Genomic DNA, 26,030 nt, shown 5'->3' on the forward strand with positions numbered 1-26,030 from the left:
GTATAAAAGGATTGGACTTCGATCAAAGAATGAGTCTTCCCTTGTCAGACAGAACAAGTGCTTAATATACGTGTACACCATTTCCTTCAAAATTACTATTCCAATCAGGTAGCCAGCATTTAAGGTCCATCAGAAGAGTTTAGCTTCTGAAAAAGACACATTTTGTCACAAAGCAACAAAGCACCAAAGACAACACCTCTGCTCGCGAGAGTTAAAATCCTGATGTCGTTCAAAGAGTATTCAAGCACTGATTGCAAAGATGCTGAGGTTCATAAATCGTGTGAGAGAAAAAATTTATTTTTCTAAGTCCTCATAACAAAATAGAAGCCAGCAAATAAAGGGCCTCTTAGATGAAATAACTGCTTTGTGTCACACTGTGTAAGCAACCCCTGCTCCATGGCCATTCAGGGGACATGTTGACATAGGCAGATGCAGATAGGCCATATCTCTCTCACTCCTGCTCTGGACAGGAGTGCCAGAGCTGGTGCAAACCAGCTTTGGCCAGGAACCCTTGAACTCTTGTAAGCACACCACGAGCCCATACTTTACCCCTTTGGACACTTTTATTTTAGGCCCAGCAGCACTGCAGCCTTGCTGTGCAGGCCCTGAAGGGGCCCAGTGTGGGCGCAGGACGGACATGAGGGACACACGCCGTCAGCCTGGCACGGTGCGGCCCAATCCAGGTAGGAGCATGGGGATTTCTGCAGGGCCTCAGGTGACCAAACCTCTGCCTAATCCAGGGGCTCATCACTGCAGCCTGCAGGATAAAGTATGGGAAATATGAAACCAGCATCTCTAAAGCAATGGACCTACCGGGAAAGTTCTGCCTTGTCTCCAGGCCTTGACTGGTGAGACAGGAATGGCTCTGTTTCTGCAGTTTATCCAGATAAACCACTGTGTCCAGTCTGAGCTGCTGATGGGGCTCAGGTTAGCACTCAGGTCGTGACCGCCTGCATCTGTCTCTCTCTTCTCACATGCTCTTTTTTCCTTCTCATTGGCACTGAGCATGGTGAGAAGAGAAAATATGGTTGGGAGAGGAAGTTTTAACAAATTTACAAAACACAAAGGATCTCTGTAGATCAAAATATACTTTCAGTTTTCAGAGCAAAACAAGAAGCTGAAATACCAGGACTTTAAACTCCAATTTTTCTCATGACAATTCTGTGACATGACTGGAAATTTGAAATATAATTTTTACTGTTTATTTTTTCCTCTTGTTTCACTGAAAGTTTTCTTTTGGAAAATTAACTTCAGTTTTATGTTTCTGCATATCGGTTTATTGTAGGATCAGCAGCAAAAAATGAAAATATAAATGTGATGTGTAGCATAACTTTGAGAAGAAAACTAAGTGAATGTATACCATTTGAAATAATATTTTTCTGCTGCGTAGAGAGCACAAGCAATCTCTTAGTTATTTTATAATTGCATTCCAGTTTACACTGAGACAACAGTGGTTAAATATACGGTTTGATGATGTTGCATTTGAGGAAATAAATTTAGCGACTTAGCAGCTAATCACATAATTTTAAAATTCTTTTCTCCAAGTCAGTTTCTGGAGATCCTGTCAGTGTTAGTTCCAAGACTTAACTAATCTTGAGTTAGTGTAGTAACCCACTGGAGATCTCCTGGCCTGTGCTAAGGTCCACAGTGGGGCTTCACAGATGTGGCACGCTTGCCATAAGGTAAATCCTGTTCTTTCAGGAATGGTTGCTGTTGAAACATGAGATATGTTTGGGAATGCTATGATTTTCTTGGCTCTGTGTAAAATCCCTGATTCCTCTGCTGCATATCCAGACATTTTTAAACATTGGGAGAGTATTTAGAGTTCTCCTGAAGTATACAGAAAATGTAGTTTCCCTGCACACCGAAAGCTGGAGCACCTGGGCTTCATGAGGGCCTTGCAATGTGTCTGTTCAATTTGATATCTCAAGTGTGTTTTTAAAGTCTTTTCATACCTGAAGTTTCCCATCTTGACAGTGGATTTCTTTGACACTTAGATTTTGACTTATATAATCTGCTAGTGTTTCTTTCCATGTAAGACAGAAATTTTTGAGATGTAGAATGGGAGAATGGAGCCTTTACTTGGGTAGAATTAGAAAAGATTTTCGGATTTCTTGCAAAATAAAAGAAAGCACAAACATTTCATTTTGAATCAACACCAAATGTTTCAAAATCTGTATCTACAAACATAATAATTTTGGATTCTCTCCTCTGTACTAAGCTCCTTTTATAAAATATCCTGGGGCAGTTTTCTTCTTTTTAAGAAATGAGAATCAGCACATAAGTGTATGTCAATTCAAATTTAAAAAAAAAAAAAAAAAGGAAGCTTGGTTCAGGCATGTTGAAATTGTATATTTGATTTAAAGCAATTTCAAAATGCCTTTAATTTCTTTCTTTTTTTAATCAAAATTGTTTATTGAAATAATCTCATTTTAATAAATATTTCAAACCTACATTTGATTAATTTACTGTTAAAACATTAAAATAATTTATCTATAGTTACAAACAACTGATGCTCTCTGTAGAAATTGAAATTAGTTTTGGTGGCATGTAGTTTAAGTTGCATTACCACAGTATTGTTTATTTTTACAAGAGTCAAAAACTCTGAAATATTTGGGATTCCTCATTCCTGAAGAGCTACCTTCTACCAGAGCTCCAATTGTAGCTCTATTTATGGTTTCTCCCACTGTAATATCAAATATTTTTGTAAGACATTTGTCTTAAAAACAAAAGTGAACTCCTTGGGAGATTTTACACATTACACAACTATACTAAAAATTATGGAGGAACACTCTCATGGTTTGGTAATCACAAAATCCTTTGAAAACTCCATAAGCTCTACTCTAGTTATTTCTCAATTCAGTGGTGTATGTTCACCTTATTTATACTCTTTTCTGTGGTGAGGCTAAACTGGTGAAAACAAATCTGTGCAGCTTCTGCAGACCAAGCACTCTGTACAGCTCCTAATGGAATTCCTGAAAACCCTGCATTTCCCCAGACTCTAGGAACATGGCCTGAAAATTTTGTCACAAACCTTAGCAAATGGAATTTTCTTTGAGTATGCCAGAATCTGGACGACTCAGCTATGAATTCTTAAATTACCATATAGCTTTCTTTAGCTGAAGTTTGGAAAGGATGTCGAATACTTTCCCAAAGCTTACTAAGTACTTGAACAAGGTAGTTGTACCAGATTATGATAGGAGTTAACCTAATATTCAGGTTAATTTGTGAATCAATAATCAGGTATTTAGTGGCTAGAATAAGAGTTTAAACACCTATAACAATTTGGTTATTGCCTCATAAGAGAAATAATAAGTTAATTTCTCCAGAGGAAAATAATTTGCATCAAAATTGTAAACCCCAGTTTATTTTAACTGCAAGACAACAGAATGCAACATTGTTAGAAATACACCTGTAGTGTTCAGCAAGCTTCTATGGAATTTTTCACTGAGTGGTGACATTATCTCTAAAATAGTTAATGCCTTGTATGTCCTTGTATGGGCTTCTTCAGTTACCTTAGCAAGTTAGAAAAACTGATATCCAGTAAGTCCTTTGTCCTGACTATTTTGGGCTGCTTGGGCTCAGAAAACTCAGACATCCAAAACTGTAAGGTCCATCATTAGTGCCCACCCGCATCCAGTGTGGCAGAGAAGCATTGCAGACGTTAAAACATGGGGCAGAGAGCAGTCCCTGCCCTACATATCTTGTGGGAATGGGTGCACAGTGAGAAGTGATTGATCCAAAGTCACATAACCAGCCACTGGAAAATCAGGAGTTTCCTGTTTGCTATATTTAATTTTTTTTTACTCAATATCCTCCACTATTTTTGTTATTAAAAATCATTACTTCTGAAACAGGAGTATGAGTCAAATGAAAAAGCCACAGTGTTTAGACTTCTCTTAAGTGCTTTGTTAAGCTCTTTAATGGTATTTTACTTGTTAAATATTAAAATTGAAATATAATTCAAAAATGAATGCATGCAGTGATATGAGACAAATGAGTACTAGAAAATTTAGCAAAGAATGAACTCTTCAGTCTAAACTAAAACTGCACATTTGCTTCCATTTTGGAATAGGAAGATAGAGGTTGTAGAGAAATATTATGTCAGCTTTCAGTGAGGAAGAAATAGTGACTGATTATTAAGCCATTTTTCTGCCTAAATCTCATTTGTGGTATTTCAGCATCTGATGCCAGTTTCTTCTCTCTCTCTCTCTATGCAATGTCAGAACAAATTCATGCTGTTGATTTTTTCAGCACTGTGTAGCTATTTGTGCCTATGGACTTCTATCTTCTGCTAATATAAACTAGCCATTTATAGCATTGCTGAGAACAAAATTACTGAGAAAAGACCCTGCTGAGGTGGACCCCAAGGATCTCAGAATCTCTGACTCTATTTGCACTAAATCAGGACCTAAGAAGTGATCCAGGAACAATGTAATAGGAGAATCAGGGAAAAGAATGGAACAGACTGAAGAAAGAAATAGATGTCCATGGCATTTCTGGACAAGAACATTTCTAACTTCCGGCAGTGATCAGGAAAGCAAAGCGAATGTGGCAGGATATCACAAAGAAAGCCTCAATTAAAGGGGTTTAATTGCAAAATTCATTTTTAGGTGCATTTTTAGGCTAGACAAAGGTACCAACAGTACCTTTTTGGTTAGCTTTGCAAAATAACATGTATTAGTCAACTTAATTTTAATATGTTACAATTTCCTAATTTTGGAGGAAATAATATTTTAATTTTGCCTGAATATTCATGAAATAATGTTATACTAACCCATGCCTAATCTTCAAAACATGGATTTTCTTGCTTACTTTATCTAATTCAAAGTGTCTCCAGCTACAACTGAAGGTTTCACTCAGAACTATGGCATAGTTAATTTGTGTTTGCACTGTCATCAGGTTAAATGTTACCTGTTCTCATAATAAGCAACATTTTTAATACTCCTGATGACCTCCCCTTCTTCCCAAGACTATGAACATGCAAAATTTAATCTTTTAGTCTCAGATAATTGGAGAAATTGGCTCCAGTATGGTTGCAGAGCTGAGAAGTGTCACACACACACAGGAAATATATAAGAGAATCAAGAATTTATTTTGTCTGTATCCAATCCATGGCACAAAATAACATAAATATTTCAAGCAATATGCACAGCAGAAGAAAATCATGCCACTTAAAATAACTTTGAAAGTTTCCTTGAACTTATTCTAACACATAAAAATATGAATATGCCTGTTATTGAAACAAAAGCATTAATTTTTAAAGTTTTCAGAAATATCAGGTATACAATCTGAAGACCTTTGTGTTGTGTGAGAGTATAAAACAGGTCAAAAACATGTCCAGACTACACCTTAAGTGCTTAAAGAACCACAGTCTATGCTAGGGCTTCATAGCAGTGATGGATTGCTCTGTTTAATTCCTCATGAAGCCTCTGCCTCCTTGGGCAGCTGAACTCTTTCACCCAAACCTGGCATCTTCATTTCTTCACTGAAAGCCAAAACAGTGGCTGTGAGCTGGGGTGTCTGCTGGTATGGATGCCTTGGGCATGCCTGCTTAGGCAGGAGCCTAAGCCCTGGGCTGTACTCTGACTTATTGCGAGCATTTGTTTCTAGCCAGTACTATCATGGTGCTAATCACAGTTTGACTTTTAAATTTTCTCTACTGAGAAATTTCCAGCCAGGAAGAAAGCAATATCCTTGCTCACTCTCATTGGCAGCAGTAATTGTCCTTTGGGCAGCTCAGCTCTCCTGCTGCTCCTGTGAAGAGTCTGGCCCTTACCTGCATTGCACAGCACTGAGCATGGCAAGACAATGAAAACACATGTATCTCCAAAAGAGTCACCAAGCCACCACATCACACCTCACAAAAAATTCTGTCTTTAAACATTGCATGCAAATCATCTTGGCTTGTAAATACTTAAGTGTGAAAAGAACAACCTACTCTGCTGATGCCTATAGCATTTCTTACCCAAAATATTTACTGCACAAGGCCATGCTATGCATAGTGTAGGTTATGCAGACAAGACAGTGGTAGGAGCCATCATCTGTTTCTCCATGGCTTGTTTTATTGCTTGTGGTCACTTGAGCTCCTAGATGAGAAGATTTTATGCAACATTCTCAAAAGATAGAAAGGGAGATGGCAAGGTGTGCATTCTGATTTATTCCTAAAATCCTAGTGATACCCTTGATCAGCAGCACACAAAGTCTTTTGTCCTGCTATCAGCCTGAAAAGTTCCTCTCTCAAGTATTGTAATAAAAATATTAATTTGTCAGAATCTGAGTGTTTTGCCAAGTAGCAGGTGTAACGTCAAAGGATTGACAAATGAGAGTTTAAATAACAGACTATGGCAATCATCTCTATGAACTGCAAGAACCCTTTTGGATTCCTCTCTTAATTGGTGCTGCACTTGTTCCAGTGCCTTGAGAATTGTTATGACAATGATTATGGCTGCAATTGAATAGAGAGCAATAGCAGAGAAATACTCATGCCTAGGTTGGTCTTGCACTTCTTTTATTACATCAATACAAGTACCACTCAAGCAAACTCTTGCAAGAAAGAATGTGCTCATATGTCAAAAATCCCAGTCATCTCAAGGGTGCAGTTTGGTGCCACTTATATGCCAGTATGTTGACTCTGAAGCTGTCTCAAAATGATTTCTGGAAAAGAAATACAAGTCCTTTCTGTTACATGTGCTAGGGAAAATAAAACAATTTAAAAAAAAAAGGATTTTTTTGTCATGTAACATGATCAATAATGTTACTTCAATAATTATCACAGCAGTATAATTGGCATACAAGGACTGACTTTTATTCTGAGCCTTGGAAAATCAGGAAAAAGTTTTAAATATAGTCATTGAAACTGAAGTACTTAAGATAAAATTAGCTATCTTTAAAGTCCCTCTTCTGGTTTCACCAGGGACTGATATTTTATGTAGTTACAGGCACGTTGTGATTGAATATTCATATAGAAGCTCATCTGGTCATTACAAGACCAGAATTTGGCTTCATCATAAGGATTGCAAAATTTGGGCAATATCTGAGGTTTGGGTACAAATGGGCAGTACTGGTTCATAGTATGAAACTGAGATTTTTTATATATATATATATATATATTTATATATATATATATATATATATATATATATACACACACACACACACATATCACACACACATATATATATATATATATATATATATATATATATATATGTTGAGAACTGTTCATTTGAATAGACTTTATTTTGAAAGCCTTGTCAGTTGAATCTTGCATGAGATAGAGAGTTATGCAGTCTGCGTTCAAAGAGGAGGTTAGAGAGAGCAAGGAAAGGCCTGGACAGGCACCCTCTGAGACCTGGCAAGGCCAACACTATTCTGGGTCAAATAGCCTAAATAGACTTGCACATGCTGTGAATGTGTGTATGGAGAACATTTTCCAAAGAGCCTTTCAGTGGTCAATCACCCTCCATTTTAGGATCTAGTTGTTCAGAATAAAAACTTACTTTGTCCCCCATCTCAATTGCAATATACTCCCACTGAAGCAGTACAGTCAAGTAGACAAGATGAACTGATTTCAGTACATCAGCTTTACATCTGCATGGACTAGGGATAGTCTGATAGGCTTGGACAAGGTATTCTTTGGTTTCTGTAATACTATTACTTTTCTCTAGCTGGTTGCATCCGTTGCAATTATTAAATCTCAGGAACAAGTCCTTTTATCACAAGTCCTTTTAGCTGTTATCCTTAACAGTTCTCTGGATGCCTTTTTTGTCCTTAAATTAAGATCCCTTTAACACTCTCAAATAATCATTGTGTAAGCAGAACAGTAAAGTTAATCAAACATAAATGTCTCCAGTGCTGTGAAGCGTGTATTCCAGTGGCAAAGTGGTTTTTATGGAAAGAGCAACATACCAAATAATGCTTTATATTCAGTTATACCTATAAATTATATCAATATGTTTATATAAAAACTAACATAGCAATAAATGTTCAATATATTAATATTGTATGTTATATTTATTACATGGTGTTTATTGATTATATAGTAATATAATTTAAAATTAATTGAAATGGCTATATGACATAAAGATACATTAATTAGGCAGTTAGTGTTAACTGTGTAGCATTTTAGATAAGAGATTATGTCTAAGGGTGTATCTCTTTTGTCTATACAATACTGGTTACTTATGCTGAATGGTAAAAGTTAAGAAACAGCAGAAATCCCAAAATTAAGTCTGTTTAACATTTATGTCATCCCGTGTATTATAGTGATACAGAATGTGGTTTGGCAAAACACAAGTACTGTTATTCAGCTGAAAAAGTCAATTAGATGCTCAGAGGAAGCCACATGGACCTCTTCCTTAGTCCCCCAGAGAAGGCACTTCTGTGTTGCAAATGCAAAGTGCTGAATAAGGAACACATAATGTGATAATATTTGTTTTGGTTCCTCTCAGTCATAGTGCGACTTTATCTTGCTTATTGTATGTAAGCTGTACCTTATGTCAACACTTAAAATAGTTATTTTCTCTTATGCTTGTTACAATAGGATCAGAGCACCCTACAAGCACAAATGAGTTAGCCATCTCAGCCCCCAGATACGGTATTTTGTAAACTCCATACGTATACATCCCAGAATTTACAGGAGCAGCCTCTAAAGTGTTTCATTACTTGTGCTCTTCACTGGGGATGCCTGGAACTCGTCTGATGGCCACCAGTCACTCGTGGCATGTGCTGGCTTCAGCGGCACCGACTTGTCAGCATCTATGAGATGCAGACTGTGGCTTTCTTGGGCTGGGGACCCAGAAGGGAGGCAGCATGTCATTAGTGGTACAGTGTGGTTGTTTACCCAGTATGAAATGAAAATCCACAAATCTGCAGTCTGGAATCAATGTGCACCGCAGTCTGTACTAATCCTCACTTTACTGAGTTTATAGCTATCTGTTTAAATTCCTATTGTTAACCTCATCCCTTGAAATAATGCACGCAGTTCTTTCCTTTATATATACACAAGTTTCATGGGAAAATAGAAGTGCAATTCCTTCCAAAGGACAGGGTGTGCCAGTCAAGTTGAATTGTTTACTTATGTACCCTACAAATGTCACTATGTCAGTCTTATTATGTATAACACCAAAAGACATTCAGAAAACTTAGGGGACCTGCTGGGATTAATGTCAATATACTTATTATACAAGCAGACGTCAACAAACGGACTTAATTTAAGGTTTTTTTTCTGCATTAAACTAATATGAAGAATCAAAATATTTTCATTTTCATTGGAGGCAGTATCTAGGTTGCGGTACTTTTCACTTCCATAAAAAATACATTTGTTTATAAAAGATTATAAATGCTTGATGAGAAAGAAAAAGATTTTATACAGAACAGGTCTGTCAGAACTCTGTTTCATATCCTCTTTTATTCATTAATTAATTCTTCTAATTTTTCACCTTTGATAATGGCAGTTTTTTAAGGGTTTTTTTTTCCTGGTTTTTGCTTTTGTTTTCACAAAAGTAATTTTTAAAAATTAATACTCTGTCTATCCTCACAGTTTCTTCTTTGTCTAGTATCCTGAAACCTCCTAGAATCTGTATTTCTTACAACAGTCAAGTATCAGTTATCTGGATTGCAGATTATTTATGCAAGTTATGGAAAGACTATTAAGGTTTGGCACAAGCACAGTTCCTCTGTTTCTCACATCACTTTACCTCTGGGACCAGTGTTGCCGCCGCTCTGCAGCAAACACACAGGAACACCACCCTGGCAGATACAACCTGGTTTCCAGCAAGCCCATCCAGGTCAGGCACCTCCTGATCTCCTCATGAAGAGTAGGGCAGCTGGGGAGTACAAGCACCCCCAGCCCACAGATCTCTGAGTCCCAGAAGCTTGCTGGCTTTGATGCAAACCCATGTGAACACCTGGACCTGGCTGAGCTCTAGCACAGAGCTGAGCCCAGCAACAAGCCAGAGGCTGGGAGAGCAGTGCTAATCCCAAGAGACAGGGCTGGCTCCTAAAGAAAACATTATATACCACATGTTTTTTCCTGGGAAGATGTAGCCCATGCTCCTATTTATTGTACCCAAGTCCCAGCACTTTCTGGCATCTAGGAGCAAGTGCTGCTTTGAATGCAGCACCAAGGTACGTGCTAAGCTTTGCATTTGCACTGTGCTGTGCTATGCTGGAGGCAAAAAGTCCATCCAAAGCACCAAGGATAGCAGCAGACCTCAGTTTCTCTGAGCAGGGCAGATGAGGTCCAAACTTGTTAAACTAGAGCTAATAAAGAGTATTCATTGCCTACTGGAGATACTGGTGGTACTTTGAACCACATTCTCTCTGAGCTATACATCCCTCATGCAGCGCACTCCTGCAGACCTTTCTCTTTGATCTGCAGATTACAGAGGGTATGGCTACATATTCTGAATTTATTTATCTAATTTACATGCTAAGAATCACCATAAAGAGGTGCCTAGTTTCCTCCACATGCTGCTATAGAGAATTTAGTCTCCTGAATTTAGGTGTTGGGTATCAAGCAATCAAAGTAATTGAAAGTAGATGTTGTATGTGTTAGCAGAATGGGGTTCAAATCACACTATTACCTCGTATTCTATTGCCCAGAAAATCACTTCAGAAATACTTATCTAAAATTTATTAGGAAAAAATGCAGTGTGGAAAGGAAATTTCAGCTCACTCTTCTCCTTACTGGAGATGTTCTTCAGTTCAAAGTAAATGGAAGTAGAAATACTTTATAGCTACTCAAGTACTCAATGTGGGCAGCGACTTGTCTGAAAGAAGAGTCCTCTCTTAGCACCTGTTGGGAAAGAGGGAAAGTGAACAACTGGACACATCATTTACATGCAAGATGTGCAATAATTTAGAATACTTCTATTGAAGAAAAAAAAAATTATGAAGCTGAAGTGATTGAAGGACTGCAAGCCATGTCTGGAAACCTCCAGAAATGAAATCCTTGACAAATATTCCTATAGACAAATCCTGCTCTGACAGTGGCTGCAGTCAGAAATGGGAAGGTGAAACATTTTGAGACAAGTAAAAGTCATGGCCAATACTGTCCATTTTTGAAGGGTAAATTTATATTTCATGCATGAGCAAAGCACTGAAGTAGTCTCCCAGAAGCCCAAAAGAGCTCACAGGCTGAAAACCAACAGCAGCTGGGAAAGTTCTCTGGCAATGATGACAGATGTGGGTAGGAAGGCAGCAGGAGTGGTGGTAGAGTTGAAGAGTGGCAACACAAATAACAAAAGCTGCCTTTTACCCGGCAATGCATGCCCTGGAGTTCCACATACTGTAGAGACTATTTCAGATACTTCTTAGCTTGGATAAGGATGTTAGCCTATGTTTGGATGGCTGCCATGGGCATGTGAGAAGGTTAGTAATATTGACATAACTTATTTTGCAGATTAATTTTTTATCTCTGACTGGTTTATTGTTTTATTGTGTCTCTTTATCCCCTTATTAAAGTTATATTTGTTCAAATTACTTTTACTGGTACTCCTTACTCTTGTACATCTTATTTCTCAAGTTTCTGAGACAGAATCCTAAAGTACAGATTTTTAAGCTTTCAGAAGGAACTGATAGAGTTGTATTGACTTTTTGTAAGGTTAATGAGCACAGCCAGTTTATGATTCATACTGCTGAGCCAGCCATAAGCTTCCAGTTCATCTTTCCCTTCCATGACAAGAGTTGAGTTCAACACCTTCCATGCTTGCTAAATTATTTCTTTATGCTTTTAGAAACTCTTACTGAGCAGATTTTACACTTCTCAGAGAAGATCTGTGCAGTTGCAGCATGTAGTGTCAGTCTGAGCTGTGTTTGTCATGGTAGTACTTTCCCCTGCATTTGTAACTGCTTTCCTGGCTGCGTGGGTTTGTGGCTGTATCCAAACCCACTGAAATCAGTATAAAGGTTTTATGACTGGTGGGATTTGGATCTTATGTTTCAGGCTGGAAACCAGTTAGACAAATACACATGAAAATCAAAAAGGTGTTTTGAAGTACCTGCAAAATACCTACTAAATTAAGATGAATTAATCTGACAGGAAGACAGATGTCTTTCTAATGAAAGTGTTAAGTAATCCTTTTGCAATACTCCTTCATAGCTTTGTACGGCAATGCTTTGTATTGCACCTATAGGAGTTTCCCTGGCTCACCTAATCACCATTTACATTTCACTGAACCTCTGCTATGGATGTGGTTAAAGGAAAACACTCCACATTTAATTATCCAACCAAACAGAAACAGTAATATATGGAGGAAATTAAGTTTTGAAATAAAGAAACAATATATGAGCAGTAATATTGTTGGTCAACTATTGTTGTTAATAACAAACGTAGTGAACATGTTTAACTTGATTTAAAGAGTGGACAGGACAGTCCTAAAGGACAGCATCAGGAACAACTGTTCATCTCTTCACTTCAGATTAAGTCCCTGCTATTAACATCATGGTTACATGCGGTTGCTTTACCCTTTTCCCCTCAACAGTATTGACAGAGGCTATGAAAATTCCCCAGGATAAAACTTGCTTTAGCTCAGGTTAAGGTAAGGGAGTATTTGCCTTACAGCATATTAATCTTGTGGAAATTATTAGATTTGTCTGTACATGCTCTTGTAGTATCTGACTTCCACTGAAGTATCATCAGAAGCATCACTAAAATAGGAGAAAAATCACTGAATGTGGACATTTGTAAGTTCATTTTAAATTTCACATGTATGATTTTTTCATTGTCTTCTGTAACATAGATCTAGATTTGTATGTGAGACTAACAAAAAAAAAGCTCACTGCCTGTTATCCCTAAGGGAAGAGAAGATTCTGTTCTTGGAGTGCTCTTTTTTTTCTTGTGGGGAAGCAGGCTAATTGTAAAATTGAAAGTAGGAATAGCAAGAAAAAGATGGAAATAGAGATTCCAGGGAATGATGAGACTGCATGAATGTGGGAGACTTTGAGGCTAGGAGAACCATGAAAAAAAAAAGGGGAAACCTATATGTTGTGATATTAAAGAGGAAGAAATGTGGATGGATAAGAGCACCAAGAAAAGAAATGAACAATGACAATTGATAATTACATTATAGGCTAGCCAAACCATGCATATTCTGAATAAGAAACAGGAGGGGAATGCATGGACAGGTTGAAACTAGGATGGCATCAGTGAAAAGAACAGCAGAGAAATAAGGGTATTCTCTTACCATGGCTTTTACTGCCAAGAAATAAAAATAAGAGGGAATTTTTTTGTTTGTTTTTCTTTCACTAGCAAGACAGCAAGGCTGATATTCCCATAATCCTTCCTCTGATTAAAAACAACCCACAAAAACACATAAAACTGGACCTCTTGAAATTTGTTTGAAGAATCAGTTTCAAAAAGAATCTCTCTAGCAAATGGTTGCAAGTCAATTTCTTACCATACTCTTTTTACAAAGCATTTGAAGGTCATTCATCAGAAAGTTATGAGATTATTACTGTATTAATCCAGTAGTTGACTTCTGAAAATTAATTTCACTGATTTGCACGAGTAGGCACTCAAAACAATAGAAGCTTTAATTCACAGGTTCACCTTAATATTTTTCCCTGCAGTTGACATATGTATGACAACTGAGCTTTATCTGGAAAGAGCTTCTAACTTCTCTGGAGTGTGTTTTGGAGTTGGGGATGTTTTTTGTTTTGCTTTTGTTTGTTTGTAATATTTATTTTCTGTCAAAAGCTGTTTGTATTCATGTCTTAAAATAACATAAACATTCTTTGCATTATTTTAACCAATTTTAAAGACATGTCATGTACATGCCATCAAAAAAAATCCCTAATGCAACAGCCCCAGTTCCACAGTCAGTCAAGTGCTTTCTTTCTCATACAACTTTCTGTCCTTCTAGCTGAGAACTTACAGATTTATTTACTGAAATTATTAAATTAAAGATATTTGTATTTTGCACTCTGAACTTTACTGTTCACTTGAGAAGCCATATTTAGCATGGGCACCTGTAATGAAGTGTTGTGTTGCTGTAGTTTTATGAACAGCATTTAATACAGAAAATGCCTAGAATCTCTGACGACTCTCCAAAAAACCCCCAGTTTGCCCAATCTTGATCTTATTATCAGCAATAAATTACATTTTCCATCTCTTTTTAGTCAGGAAAAGTTACTGTGGTACAGCCATGAAATTGATACTATTGCTACCTTGCATATTATCTCAGTCCTAGATTTCAATAGTGCTCAAAACTGCACCATGAGGTTGCTGTTCCTGTGCAAATCCTCACACTGGAGCCCAGAAATGTCTGCCTTGCTTCTGCTCTTAAAATCTACCTCTAAAGGGAAAAAAGTGGCTAAGTGGTTTAGTCTTGAAAATTACTGCTGTAGCCAAAATTGGTTTATGGCCTAGTTTCAGATTACAGTGTGGTTTAGTTTGAATGCAAATATTATAAACGTTCGGTGATCAGTTTTCAAGGTGTGCTAGGAGTTGCCTGTGACTTTAACCTACAGTCCTCAGCTGTTTCTTTAGGGTCATCTTGTCTTTACCAATCTTGTCTGTGTATTTATTTATGCATTTCCAGTTAGTCATTGACTTACAATGACAGTGCAGTGGGAGTAGCTGTCTCTCACTACCAAGTGCATCTTCTTTGCCTGGAGCCCAACCAATTGTAAGAGGAAAAAACCCAACAAAATCAAAATTATTCTTTTTGGTCATTTCTCAAACGATGGACTGATTGTCTTTCTAACTTATTTTTGGAATCAGATGTACCTTCTTGGTCTTTTACCAATAAACACAAGGGAAATGAAATCTTTCTTCTGAGTACAGAATATATCAGCTACCTTTTGAAGCCAAGTTTGAGAAGATGGAAATATTAACCAACACCTTTAGTAATATTTTGGACTGCAAAGCATGCATACCCAGTTCCCTGAATCATAAACTACTTCCTCTGCAGCTTTCAGTAAGAAATTCAGGATGGGTTCTAATTCATGTTTAGATGTTCTAGTTCCTGCAGCTACTAAGGGTCTCTCTGTAGGCAGGAGGGATAGTCAGATGTGTAAAGGGATGAAACTTTTTAAATCTCATCCTCTGGAGACCTCACTTCTCATCCACAAGCAGGGAGAAGGGAAATGTATTCCTCATGAGGATAAGTGCACTGAAGAATGTCAGGCATTTGCACTTTGACACTACAGCTGTGTCAGTGCCGGACACAGACCACGTTATGGAGGCTTCGCAACAAAAATCAGAAAACTTACTGTGTCGGGGTGACTGTGTGATAGGGAATAGAGTTTGTCTTGGCCCATGCTTCTGAAATTTGCTTAGGCATTAGTGATGGCTGAGGGGCTGTGAGCACAGTAATTACTTCCTTCAGATAGTGAAGATCTGAGAGACTATTTGTGCACTCAGAAGTCATGAGCATAGCTCTGAAAGCCAGATGAAATCAAGCAGAACCTAAAAAATGGAAAATGACTGGTGGTACCAACTGATCACAGGCAGTTATAAGGGTTTCAGTAAGCTGAGAAAGCAAGAATTACTATAGTCCAAACAACTCTTCAATACAAAGACAAGTACACTTCGTGTAAAGGCCTGACTCTGAGGAATCTGGAGGGAATGTGGTCTTTGAAGACTGCCTAAGAAATAAGTGCTCAAAGTTCACAGGCTGACTTAATCAAAGCAAGTCACCCATTAAGACTTCCTTCACATCCCAAGTGCTTTGTTTCTCAAAGCATATCTCCTTTCTGCACGCAGAAAAGAAGGCTTTTTCTCTATGATTTTGTTATTGTAGAGGGATTTTATAACAAAACTACCATCAGAAAGCCATTTATGCCTCATTTTTATGTTAGCATTGGATTTTTGTGGTGTATTCTGTGATTTGTTTGGCTTGGCCATCTTCTAGCTGAGGACAGGATGTGTGTTATGGACTATCATGCACATTTCCACAACCCATTCTTCTTCACTTCCTGAATCTTGACTAGTCTGGTCCGGGAGGATCAAAAGCTCTCTTGCACTGGCAGAACAATGGCACTCTGCATAGAGCATCCTACAGTGAAATCTTCTGTTCTCCTAGATCTCAGATGCTAATGTCTAGAGCAAAATTCTATTAGTGGTGGTGTGGGGCATGAGTGTGATAGGACTCACTTCCCAGGCTACCCAACCCTTGGGAAAGGAGGAAGGGTGAACTGAATCACTTGGCCTAGAAGAGTCAAGTCCAAAGATGATATTTGTCAAGGTTAAACAGCCAACATAAACACTTGCACCTTCTGAGGCCTTTTCCTTTTCCAGGGGAAATCACTGTATTAACCATTCTCTTACTGTTAGTGGCAGACATGCTACAGGACCATCATGGGGAATAGATTCTCTTAGGGAAAAAGAAGGATCAACAAGTGACTGGCTGGAGGGACCTCAAGGGACCAAGGCTTTATTTAAATGCCCTTGAGGTGCCTTGGTCACAAGACAGAGTCTGGCAGGGACACACTCATGCTAGTCCCAGACTCTGCCCAGACTACAATCACAGGTCATGTCACAAACCCTGGTGACCTGGGAGCTCTGCTGGTATTTATCATCCCAGCAAACAGTACACTTGCCAGCCCAATGAATTAAGTAGCTCTGGGGTGGAGTTGCAACACAGTAGGCTCATTAACTTATTGTGAAATAAGCAGAATGTTATGGAATAGTACAGAAGATCAGCGGAGGCTACACGGGATCAACATCCCCTTTGTTCCTGCAGGCAGGATTACCAGGTAATGGCATACATACCTTTAGTAAGTTTTGCTGCTTCCAACACTTAGAGGTACATATCTGTTCTAATTGCCTTGTTTAACTAGCTTTGAGTCCCTGATTTGCTTGAGTCCTACCTTTAGGGGCAATTTTTGATCCTTGTGAAAAAGTGAGGAGGAAAATGAGTATTGTGATTGTCACAGCAGCAATTTTTTTTCTGCTTTTCAAAGCTGAATTTCATTTTCAATAAAGGTTTCGTGGATTCTGCCTTGGAAAAGAGGGGAACCTCGTCCATATCAAGAATAATAGTTTGATTTAGAAAAGGAATGAAACCCCAACTGTAATAGTCAGCTGAAGTCAGCTGTTCTGCTGCCTACAAATGGCCAGGACACTCATGAATAAACAGCTAGAGTGCACAAATAATGGAAACAATACTCTTAATAGATCAAGGCTTTACAAAATGTGTTGTCAGGCTACAACAAAGGAACTTGGAAATTTTTTTTTTTTAATTATAAGGAATATTAGAGGCATTGTTGGGATGGGGAGAAGAGCTGTTCAGTATTCTAAAAGGAGGTTAAAAAGCAGTGAGAGGCATACCAGCAAAGGAAATTTCCACATCTCACATCCTAAGGAATTTTCATTTTATCTCTAGAGAAGGGAAGAGGTAGTAACCATGGACTAAGCTGGCAGCCTTCTAAGGGAGAAAGAACAAAAGGTTGAGACAGAGAAGAAAAAGGAGAGCTTGAGTATTAAAAATGGTAAGAAAGACAACGATCATATCAAATTTATACTTTGGAGTATAGTGATATAACACTTACAGGGTAAAGTGGCTCATAACTGAATGCTGCAAAGAGTCTAGGAAACATGAATGAAAAGTGATCTCTCTCTTCCTACTGAGGGGCAAGCTGATCCTTTTCTCCATTTTGGGACAACAGGAGGTATCCAGGCCATTATAGCAGGAGAAAGGACTAAGAAATTCAATGCATCGACTCTACTGCTATCAGTAAAAGCCAAGTCGTTCTTATCTGTAGTAATCAAGTGTAATTAGGTAAAAAATTAGCAAGTGAGTACACTTCAGGCTTATTCTGTTTGCACTGGATTTTGTTTTAGACCTGTTTTTCCAGTTTTATTGGCTTGATGTGCTTTGAAAGATGCCATTTCAATCTGTGACCCAGGACACTACAGATGCTTATTGTTCCTATTTTAACAAAACCACAAGGTCTAGGAATAAAATGGCAAAAGAAAATAAGCAGCAAAACTGTAACTAATAGCATTTATTAGCTCATTCCGGTATTAATGAAAGTACAGTTTAACACTAATGTTGCTATTTTTGTCTATTTTAATGACAAATTTTCTCATTGGACTCAAATTTTACTTTTGTAACAATTATCATGGTAATAATCATGGTCTTCATTTTGCTGGGAAAAGAAGTGTGATGATTATCACCCAATGGGGACAAATGAGGATTAGACTGCTATATAAAATATTGTGTATATTTGTAAATTTAGTTCTTTAGTTTGAAAAATTAATTTAAAAATTGACTTGAAGACTTGATAGATATTATGCAAATGAGACTGGCACAAAAATTTTGTTCATTTTCCCTCCAGTCCCATAGCCCTGTGATTTCAGAGCTCACCACAACTCTCAGCCCTGCTTTGATTGTCAAGCACATTTTAGGAGCTGGTTCTCTCAGACCAGACCCTGTAAGGTGTGGAAAGGGAGCTCAAATGTTGGCCAGCAAGGACCCATCTAATTATTTATCTCATTAAGTAAATGTCTCAGTGCTCAGTGTAATACCTCTTGTAGTGGCTGTTCTGCCTGCATTCAGGTGCTGCATTTGTTGCTGCAGCTGCTGTGGATAGCAAAGCTCTCATGAGTACGTGAAGGGCCTGGCCCTGTGGTGTGGCCCTTAATTGAACTTGGCAGATAAGGAACAGCCAATATTTTAAACTGCAGAGTTCAGAACTGTGACCATCTTCTAGCATTAAGGATTTACAGATTTTATTTTAATGATGTAAAAGAACAAGTCAATTCAGAATAGCATTAAACTTTTGTTTGTAACAAATATTTTCCCTGTGTCCTTTCCTCTAACATACTTATTCAGATGGATATTTCAATCAAGTATATACAAAAATCTTTCAAGACAATAAATAAATCTTAAGAATGAGGAAGGGAAGATAGCTTCCCCCACCATGGGGGGAAGGAGTTAACTGCTTTCCTATAACAGAAAAGCCTTCAAGTCCAAGGTACTGCAATCATGGATGCAGAGGCAAATAACAGCATCAGTTATGAGATAATGCGGTCTTCTTCAAAATATATTTGAAATGTATAGTCCAGTTACAAAAGTGTTCTGGGAATGATCATAAGGAGCTTCAGCCTCTGAAAACATTAACCTGAACTGAAGCAGAGCTGTGCAGCAGAAAGCTGTGCAGCAGAAAGCAGGAAGGAAAGAGGTGGGATCTGAAAAGGCTGGCAAAGATTTGGAAAGAATATTAACATGCATAAATATTAATGTCTTTCTCTTACATAGAAGAGACTCCAGAAAGTCTTGATGCATGAAGCAGCATCTGAAAGGAGCAATTGAGACAATGAGCATTGCTGCTGTAGTAATCTTTTTCCAGTTCTGTATTACTGAACTGCGATCCCAGCAGCTGTGTCGGGATGGGGGGAGGGGAGGCTGTGGTTGGAGATCACTAACAGGGAGGAAAACTCCCAGGAGTTTACACAAAGCACCATTTAAAAGCTGAGTGCATTGACTCAAAGAGAGTTTTTGGTTGGGTTACACAGACAGAAAACTGGTAGGTGTTTGATTAGAGTGTGACAAAACCTCCTTTGTTTTCATGCTATTAGCTTTTAAGTTATGGAAATTAATTAGAGACAGCTCAAGTAGGCAGATGATCCTGTCTGCATCTGTCCTACTAAGTGAAACAGAAGAAGTCACTGGTGGGCAATACCCACACTTACATAGCTTTTGGCCATGGTTTCCTCTGGGCCCCCATCCAGCACTTGTATAGTATAATTATTATTTCTGTAGCTAAAATTGTGTGAAGGCTCAGGTTTCAGTCTGCCAGACCAGTGTTTTCATAGTGTGAAACTGCACAAATGTGCTGCAAACCCCTGACGTGTACCATGTTGCATGCCCGGGGATTCAGACACTGCTGGGACAGTGCTGGGACAGTCTAAGAGCAAGGAGCCAGCTCCAGTGGTTTAGTCATCTCTGTAGTTTCTACTGGAAACAGTTCCCAGCCAGTGCTATTCCCCTGGCATTATTCAGGACTTGCTGACTCAGGTCAAAACTATGCCAAAGAGTGTGTTATGTGATGGGGATGATACGAGGCCCTGTGAGAAATCTCATTGCCAGGTCTTGTTTTATTTTTTTGTCACGTTGAAATTACTTTCACTTAAGAGAGAAGATGGGATTTAGTAGAAAAGGAGTACAAGGGATGACTGGATGAAGCTTTGTCAGCAGGGTTTAGGGGACCAAGGTAGATAGGTACATGTACTCCTCCTGGCACTACCTGTCAGGGTGGCTAGGCTTCTCATCTGTCCCCATGGCAGTGGCCTCTCTTTGACAGCAATCACCAGCTCCAGCAGCACTGTAGTGACGGTGGCTTGCTCTGAAGAAGGGACCGCGGGCCGAAAGATGGATCAGACAAGTGACTTTGTACAGAAATAAGGCAGTATTAATGAGAGAAAACAGAAAATTCACAGAGCAGTGTGTTTCACCCACTAAAACGTGATGTGGACCTTGCAGTCTCTGAGAAACCTCGGCAGAACCCAAGGTGGGGCTGGATTGCTGGGAGCTTCCCAGAAGCTGAGCACTTTGCTCACACAAGGTTCAGCAACAGGACCAAGCCAGGACTGATGTGGATTTCAGATTTTGTGACTCCAGAGCAGCCAGATCTCATATATGGCAGCCAAGTACCTGTATTTCACTGCTTGAACCAAAGTCACAGGCTTAGGACCTTGGGTAGCAGAACTAAACTGACTACTGATCTTCAAGTGGGCAGCTTTTGAATTAGGTTCTTAGAAGTTCAGTTCACAGGGAATTTCAAAATGTTCAGGTTTTGGTCCAAATCAAAACAAAGTAAACAAAAAAGGAGTAAAAAAAAAAATTTGCATTAAACTTGAAATTCTCCTTTTAGGGCAAGTCAGGAGCAGGATTATTAGGCAAATGAAGTATAAAGCACCAGGTGAATCTCCATTGCTATTAGAATTGATTGACTGTTGATTTTATCAGTCTCGGACCTGAGAGGTGACTACAGCAGCTTTCTAAATTCAAAGTCAAAGCAAAGAGACAATAATGTAACTATCAATATATCAAGGGAAAAAATTGGGAAGGAAGTGAGTAACTTCAGGTGAAGGACAATTTTGACTGATAAAGAAAAGGATTTTTGCTGGCCATTATTATATTTAAACATGGAATGCAATGAATACAAATAACCACAAGAAAAGCTGTCTTTTGATCCTATCTCAAGATTCATTGCTTAAAATGGGCTCTGAGAGAGTTTGAGATGTTCAGATGACACAAGAACTGCAAACTGTGGACCCCTGTATATAAACTACAGAGGATGTTGAAGAATATCCATCTTCCCTCTCTGCCCATGTGAATAAGAAGTTTGAGTCAATGGTGTGCACCTGAATCTCATGATTCCTAATTGTCAGGATGTATGTAGGCTCTTTATGTAATGCTATGTGTTGGACATGCCTCTCTCTCACTTTTCAGCAGTTATTCAAAACACCCCACACTGTTCCGGTTTTTCTGTTTCTAAACTTCACTAAAATCATTAGGTGTGAGAAAAAAACAATGAGGAAGTCCCAACATATAAGTAGATATACAGTCATGACAATATTTTGTTGAGACCACTGAAATATGTACATACCAAAGACAGTAATCTTACTATTGTAATCCTTGCCTGCCTCACCCATTCCATTCTTCCCAAATATTTTTCCACTGTAGATAAATGGATGGGGCTTGATGGTTCCAGCTCTGTAGGCTGCCACTTACTTCTGCAGGGTGACATAAACAGTGTCTGTGCTGCAAAAGTAACAGATGCTATAATTTTTAATGAGATGTGTCTCCAGAATTACAAACTTCCCTCGCATTTCCCTGTCCTTGGGTAAGTTAATGACTTTTTTCATATATTAAATTAAATTTCTATGATGCAACAGGAGTACTCCAGTGCCTCTCTTATGGAGAAGCTTTGACCAGGCATGGATTGATCTAAGAGTGAGGTCAGAGGCAAACAGAACTTCAGCCCTGAGTCCACAGCCATGGCAGCTCGCCTCCTCATCGTGTCAGGCCAATGCCTGCACTAGGAGTTACAGCTGAAAACTACTAATTCAAAATTATAAAAGCAGAAGATCGAATGCATGAAAATGGGAAACAGCAGTTTTGTGACAGTTTCTCACTAAAGCACACCTTCTGGGGTTGAAATCATTAGTGCTCCTGTTAAACAGCGAGTATCACAACTCTCAACATAACATGGACCTCCTCTTGGCTGTGTCAAACATTTTATGGGATTATTTCTGCATAGGCTATTTCTAGCTGTAGCCTGTGTCAGAGATTTGGGCTGGCTGGATATCCAAGTATCTGTTTACAAACATCAGTATGGATGAAATGTTATCAAGTACAGTCAAAGGCAATTGGAAAGGACACACACTGTTGGTGCTCCACTTCAGGGGTAGAATTGTGACTAAAAGCAACAAAACAACATTAGGTAAATGTTACTGCCATTGTTTGAACCCATTTAAATATTACAACTGCAAATGACTTCAAGGGTGCTATCTAAACTCCACTAGACTCAAGTAAACAATGAAAAATAAAAGTACAATATAACTAAGAATTTTGATAAAAGGTCTCTTTTCCCTGTTTGTCTGTTTATTCTTTCTGATAGTCAGTAACAAAAGAATAGTGCAAAAGTCTTCGAAGAAAAAGAACAGGGGAAAATCTGCATGCTTGAATTTAATTTTATATACCATGAGTTCACTTTTTATGACTGCTTGAACATGAACAGTTTAGATACATAAATCCATTTTGAACAAATTTAATCCAAAAAATTGTATGCATTGGGGAGTGTCCTGGTTTAGGACAAATTAGGGGGAAATCTCCAAAAGGGAGCCCCCCCAAAACAGAACAAACCTCCAACCACCCCTCCCCCAACACCGGGTTCGGGAAGGAATTCCTCGGAGGAGCAAAGTGGAAAACAAAACCTATTTATTTACAAGTAACAAAAAGAACACTCCCCAACACAAGAAAAGAAAAGGGACCAGACTGTGTTGTGAGGGCGCCGAGCTTCTGTCGCAGGCTTCGGGGGTCCTGGAGCTCTCAGGCCAGATCCGGAGCCGGTCCAGTATCTTCAGGGGAGGGTAAGAAAAAGAGAACAAAAGAAAAGGGAAAAAGGAAAAAAAAAAAACAGCGCAAAAAAAAAAAAAAAAAAAAAAACAAAAACCAGAAAGCAAGCAAGCAAGCAAGCAAGCAAGCAGCTAGCCAAGCCAAGCAGCAAAAGCACCAAAGCAAAAGTGCCTGGGCACACCCCCCCCCCCCCTTCCCCATCCGGCCACAGCAAGACGGCCGGGGGGGGGGGGAAGGCACAGCTGCCAGACACAACACACGATATTGGGATAAAGGCTGAAGGCTGTCACCCCACGACACTCCACCCCTTATCCCATATCGTGAACATACAATAAAAAACTTTCATTTCACTTACTCACACCTTTGACACTTACGCATTTCTCTCATCTTACTTGCTCAGACCTTTGACACTTACAGTTTCCTTCTGTCTCACATTCAACAAACAATGACATTCATATATGAGTCTCATCCCACAATCAGGTCTCCCTGAGGTACACACCGTGCTGTTCCATCTTTCTGCATTATCCACCATGTATTACCTGGTCCTTGAGCAAATACAATCCCACGGATGGGTTTGTCTGTACTCGAGGCAGGGTTGATCCATACTGTCTTTCCCAACAAACCTCTGACATGGGCCACTGGGGCTTTATCCCCATCTACTATATTAAGGAGCTCAGACTGAGCAGGACCCGCTCGGTTGGTGGAACCTCGAGTGTTAACTAGCCAGGTAGCCTTTGCCAGATGTTGCTCCCAGTTTCTTAAAGACCCCCCACCCAATGCTTTTAAGGTGGTTTTTAACAATCCATTGTACCTTTCCACCTTCCCTGCAGCTGGTGCATGATAGGGGATATGGTATACCCACTCGATGCCATGTTCCCTAGCCCAAGTATTAATAAGATTGTTTTTAAAATGAGTTCCATTATCCGACTCAATTCTCTCGGGAGTACCGTGCCTCCAAAGGACCTGCTTCTCAAGGCCCAAGATAGTGTTACGGGCTGTAGCATGGGACACAGGATAGGTTTCCAACCATCCTGTGGTGGCTTCTACCATGGTTAGTACATAGCGCTTGCCCTGGCGGGTTTGAGGCAGTGTGATGTAATCAATCTGCCAGGCCTCCCCATATTTATACTTAGACCACCGCCCCCCATACCAGAGGGGCTTCAGTCGCTTGGCCTGCTTAATGGCAGCGCACGTCTCACAGTCACGAATAACCTGAGAGATACTGTCCATGGTTAGATCCACCCCTCGGTCTCGTGCCCACTTATAGGTGGCATCTCTACCCTGGTGGCCTGAGGCATCGTGGGCCCATCGTGCTAAGAATAACTCTCCCTTATGCTCCCAGTCGAGATCTATCTTCAACTCCCCTATCTTTGCAGCCTGATGTACTTGCTGGTTGTTTTGCTGCTCTTCATTAGCTCTACTTCTGGGGACATGGGCATCTACATGGCGAACCTTCACAGGTAACTTCTCTAACCGGGTAGCGATATCCTTCCACTCTTCCGCAGCCCAAATTGGTTTTCCTCTGCGCTGCCAGCTGGCCTCCTTCCATCTCTTCAGCCATCCCCATAGAGCGTTAGCTGCCATCCAAGAATCGGTATACAAATAGAGCCTTGGCCACTTCTCTCTCTCTGCAATACCTAGGGCCAGTTGAATAGCTTTGATTTCAGCAAATTGACTGGATTCACCCTCTCCTTCAGTAGCCTCTGCAACCCGTCGAGTGGGACTCCATACAGCTGCTTTCCACCTCCGTTTCATCCCTATGACACGACAAGAACCATCAGTGAATAGGGCGTAACGTGTTTCTTCTACTGGCAACTGATTGTATGGCGGAGCTTCCTCAACCTGGGTCACTGGCTCTGGCTCCTCATCTGCGACACTAAAGCTTTCACCTTCGGGCCAATTTGTAATTATTTCTAGAATCCCAGGGCGATTTAACTTCCCAATTCGAGCGCGCTGCGTAATGAGGGCAATCCACTTACTCCAAGTAGCACTGGTGGCATGGTGGGTAGAGGGAACCTTTCCTCTGAACATCCATCCCAGCACCGGTAGTCGGGGTGCGAGAAGGAGTTGTGCCTCTGTACCAATCACCTCCGAGGCGGCTTGGACTCCTTCATAGGCGGCCAAGATTTCCTTTTCTGTTGGAGTATAGTTATCTTCAGACCCCCTGTAGCTCCTACTCCAAAATCCCAATGGTCGGCCTCGGGTCTCGCCAGGTAGCTTTTGCCAAAGGCTCCAGGACAGACCATGGCTCCCGGCTGCAGAGTAGAGCACATTCTTCACATCTGGTCCTGTCCTGACTGGACCGAGGGCTACAGCATGAGCGATCTCCTGCTTGATCTGGACGAAAGCTTGCTGCTGCTCAGGGCCCCAATGGAAGTCGTTCTTCTTGCGGGTAACCAAATAAAGGGGTCTCACAATCTGACTATACTCAGGGATGTGCATCCTCCAGAAACCTATGGCACCTAAGAAAGCTTGTGTCTCCTTCTTATCAGTTGGTGGGGACATAGCAGTGATTTTGTTAATAACATCCGCAGGAATCTGACGCCGTCCATCTTGCCACTTCACCCCCAAGAACTGAATTTCTCGGGCAGGTCCCTTGACTTTGCTCTTCTTAATGGCAAATCCGGCGTCCAGGAGAATATGAATTATCTTCTCTCCTTTTTCGAACACTTCTATTGCCGTGTTCCCCCAAACAATGATATCATCAATATATTGCAAATGTTCTGGAGCCTCACCCTCTTCTAGTGCAGCCTGGATCAGTCCATGACAGATGGTAGGACTGTGTTTCCACCCCTGGGGCAATCGGTTCCAGGTATACTGCACTCCCCTCCATGTAAAAGCAAACTGAGGCCTGCATTCTGCTGCCAGAGGGATGGAGAAAAACGCGTTAGCTATATCAATGGTCGCGTACCACTTTGCTGCCTTGGACTCCAGCTCGTACTGCAGTTCCAGTATGTCCGGTACAGCCGCACTCAGTGGTGGAGTCACTTCATT

General features: G+C 39.9%; 1 protein-coding gene across 5 annotated transcripts in view; it reads left to right on the forward strand.

Annotated features, from left to right (window-relative positions):
- Positions 1-479: 479 nt before the first annotated feature.
- The window catches only part of GHR (growth hormone receptor), a 157,468-nt gene continuing 131,917 nt past the window's right edge, over positions 480-26,030 (forward strand). For 4 of the 5 annotated variants that reach the window (XM_074533192.1, XM_074533195.1, XM_074533194.1 and 1 more), the window contains exon 1: positions 480-683. The gene's annotated coding sequence lies outside the window, so the exon portion shown is untranslated. Of the gene's footprint in view, positions 684-15,827; positions 16,705-26,030 lie in introns of those variants that run through there. The other variant, XM_074533193.1, reaches the window with a different exon arrangement.

Source organism: Zonotrichia albicollis, chromosome Z (genome assembly GCF_047830755.1).
Source record: "Zonotrichia albicollis isolate bZonAlb1 chromosome Z, bZonAlb1.hap1, whole genome shotgun sequence".
Taxonomy (NCBI): Eukaryota; Metazoa; Chordata; class Aves; order Passeriformes; family Passerellidae; genus Zonotrichia; species Zonotrichia albicollis.